Here is a 3,221-nt window from a genome sequence, read left to right as displayed (position 1 = left end):
TGAGCGGTAGTACCGCCTACGGTACCGCTTAAGTACCGTAACTAGAGTTACCGCAGTACCGCTTCGGTACCGCTGCGGTACCGCTTGGGATCCAGTAAGGTTTGGAGCCCATAGCGGTACCTCGAGCGGTACCGCGAGCGGTAGTACCGCTTTGTGTCCAGGTGGACAAGTTCTGTGGGGATTTCGAATCCAGAGCGGTAGTACCGCTTACCAAAGCGGTAGTACCGTTTAGGCAGAAACTGCACATAACAGTTGGATTTGAGGAGACCTATATAAAGGCCTCTTCTTCCCCAACTCGTTTTTAGCTCTTCTCTCTCTCTCTCCTCCATTGTTGCTGAGCTCAAACTGAGTGGATCTCCCTACCTACCCAATCAATCTTGCTCATACTTTGAGGAGTGGTGGAGGAGACCCCGATCTATCGTTCTACCGAGAGAAATTTCACCAATTCGTGGTAGTCCTTAGTGGATCTTGGTGGTAGGGTTCCTATGGTGGAATCTTGGAAGAAGTGCACCTATGAAGGCTAGCTTGGTGTTGTGCTAGCCCCATAGGTTGTTGGGAGCCTCCTTGTGGTGTGGAGCTCGCCCCAACCTTGTGAAGGAATCACCGCCTCGACCGGTACCATAGTGGAGAAGGGGGAGCACCTTCGTGGAGCCCTCTCGAGGAAGAAGGTGAGTCCTTCCTTCGTGGTGTGGCCGCCTAGCCTCTTGTGTGAGGCTAGCACCTCCTCAACGCAGACGTACTCCCTTTTGTGGGAGGAACTGCGGGAAATAAACCTCGTCTCGTCTCCGTGCCCTCCGTGCCCTCCGGTTGTCCCGCTCCTTACTCTTACTATCTTGTTTGGTTCCTTTACTTGTTGCACTTGTCTAGGATCATACTAGGATCACCTTGAGCATCAAAGCTATCACCTTTACTTCCGTTGCACTAAAAATTGAAAAAGGCTAAAACTTGACGTAGCGTCCATTCACTTCCCCTCTTGTTCTCTACGATCCATTCAACATCCTCACCAACTGGATTTTTCAGTTTGGGTGACTGGGTGTGCCCTCGAGTGTTCTTTCTTGGCAGCGAACACACGAAATCTTCGATGCCTGACCTAGTTAGGTTTAGTTATTTTACAATATTTTATATTTGTGTCAACCATGGTTCAAACTATGTATTAGTTTGTGGAAAACCATGTTCCAAATTATATCTTTGTGTAAACCACGTTCCCAATTACGTATTAGTTTGTGAAATATTTCTTCTTTTTATTGAAATAAAAATGCAAAAAAACGAGTATTTTAATATTTGGGGGCAGCGTTTGGGGTCGCGGCTGGGAAGACGTCCCCCAAACGTGGCACGAACGAAACACGTCCCAAAAACGCTCAATCTAGCGCCGTTTGGGGGACGCGACTGGAGATGCTCTTAGTTAGAAAAAAGAGAGAAGCGACCCCACAAATACGACAATATGTATATATTTCTCTGTATAAAGCGAACCTAGCTAAAGGTGTGAAGCAGTACCTCTAGAGCAGTGCATTGGACATGCCCTTGAAAACTTGCTGAGCTCAAGCCAGATCATTTGACCAATAGATAGCTCATGACAACATGCATGCAAGGGTAAGCAAAGACATGGACGTACAGTACTGATGTAGCGGGCTGACACATGAGGATACAAGATATAAGTAATAAATCCCATAAAATATGAAAAGGTGTTTGCGGATGATAGTATCTTCATTTCCCACCTAATGTAGTAAACTGTAATTGATCTTCAATTGACGACACCTTAACTGGTCCTCAGAAAGTATAGTCACCATGTATCCTCCACGATCACCACCGGCCTCTGCCGGCTGCCAGATCGCTACCAGGGTACCTTTCACCTTCAACCAGCTTCAGGGATTCATTGATGCTAAGATACTAGGGGGCAGAAGATATTGGTTATATAGATTGGTTTGACAAAAGGGCGGCTTGGGCTGAAGTCTGGGAACATAATGTGTAGATACCTTCTTGACACGCTCATCTCTATCAACATTTTCTGTCCTTTTGTCCTTCTCAGAACCCTACACAACAACCCAAGTGCAAGGTGAGCAATACTGCAATAGGATAAAGTTCTGCAAAAGGATAACAAATGAAAGCAGAGCTTGGATCTACCACCTTGATGAAGACCTCATCAGAATACCTCTTCATAGAAAGTTGTTGCATTGACTGGAAGTCCTTATCTATCTCAACCTTTCTGTCCTCAGCTTTCAGTGCTAGCAAAGCTTTCCTCTCATCCTCCAGTACTTCCTCATATTGCTCCGAATCATCTCGTGCACAATCAAGTATGCAACATGAACTATAATTGAACAACGGCAGATGAAACTGAATTTATAGTTTACAACACAGTACAAAAGAAAAAATGCAAACTATACAAACAATACAATCAGAATATGTATGATTAAACATTTACACACCAAATTAGCTTGCAAGCATATGCGTTGGTATACAAAGAAAGGTAGGTAAAAGTGACGACTGACATACAAAATCCAATGAACAAGAGCAAATATAACAAATTATTGGACCCAATTGATCAACAAAACCTCTTAAGCACAGACTTCAAGCTAGTGCTTCTCTGCGTAAAATTTAAAATTTAAAAATAAAATTATTGTGTATGGCAGCTTCCTGAGTTCATCCAAAGAGAAATAATGAATGAAAACCTTGATACTGCCACAAAACTTATCTGTAGGCTGGGTGAAATTGAGAACTTGCAGTTGACCAATAGTTATTTGGGGTGCAAGACTCACTGGATCAGACCAGCCGCAAATATTAGTTACTCCTCTGTGTGAGTTTGTGTCTGCTTTTTGATGGAAAAGTATTATGCATGACAGCTTCACTGAAAGAAAAGTAATGACTGGAAACCTAAATGGTGCCACACAACTGATAACTTGCAGCTGACCAGCTGTTATTTGGATATGCAAAACTCATTGTAGTAAATCAACCACAAATATTGTTAGATCAGGAAATAGACAGGCATGGTTTTGGACTGCTTACAATAATGACAACAGTGGCAGAAGTTGCAGACTGCAAAAGTCTTCATTATGGACTCCACAACTTACTAGGGAGAACCAGAGAACCAAACAGCAGTAGGGTTGCAAACGAGTCGAGTTATTGGTCGAGCTGCAAAAGTTGTTTCATACTCAGCCTAACGTTCTCAAGCCGATCTCGAGCTAGTTTCGAGCTACGAAAAATAGTAATAATAAATTTTACTTGCA

At 43.5% G+C, this 3,221-nt stretch overlaps 1 long non-coding RNA gene across 1 annotated transcript; it reads right to left on the bottom strand.

The window, feature by feature from the left end:
* Positions 1 to 1,666: 1,666 nt before the first annotated feature.
* LOC124659566 lies at positions 1,667 to 2,351 on the bottom strand. The gene is made up of 3 exons (XR_006989623.1): positions 2,150 to 2,351; positions 1,974 to 2,030; positions 1,667 to 1,887 (listed from the first exon to the last, which is right to left on the bottom strand). It is a non-coding gene; the product is annotated as an uncharacterized LOC124659566 (long non-coding RNA).
* Positions 2,352 to 3,221: the final 870 nt, after the last annotated feature.

The sequence above is a fragment of the Lolium rigidum genome, chromosome 6 (genome assembly GCF_022539505.1).
Source record: "Lolium rigidum isolate FL_2022 chromosome 6, APGP_CSIRO_Lrig_0.1, whole genome shotgun sequence".
NCBI classification, from domain to species: domain Eukaryota; kingdom Viridiplantae; phylum Streptophyta; class Magnoliopsida; order Poales; family Poaceae; genus Lolium; species Lolium rigidum.
Note: the sequence above shows the minus strand (reverse complement) of the source record. Positions and strands in the feature narration are given on the sequence as shown.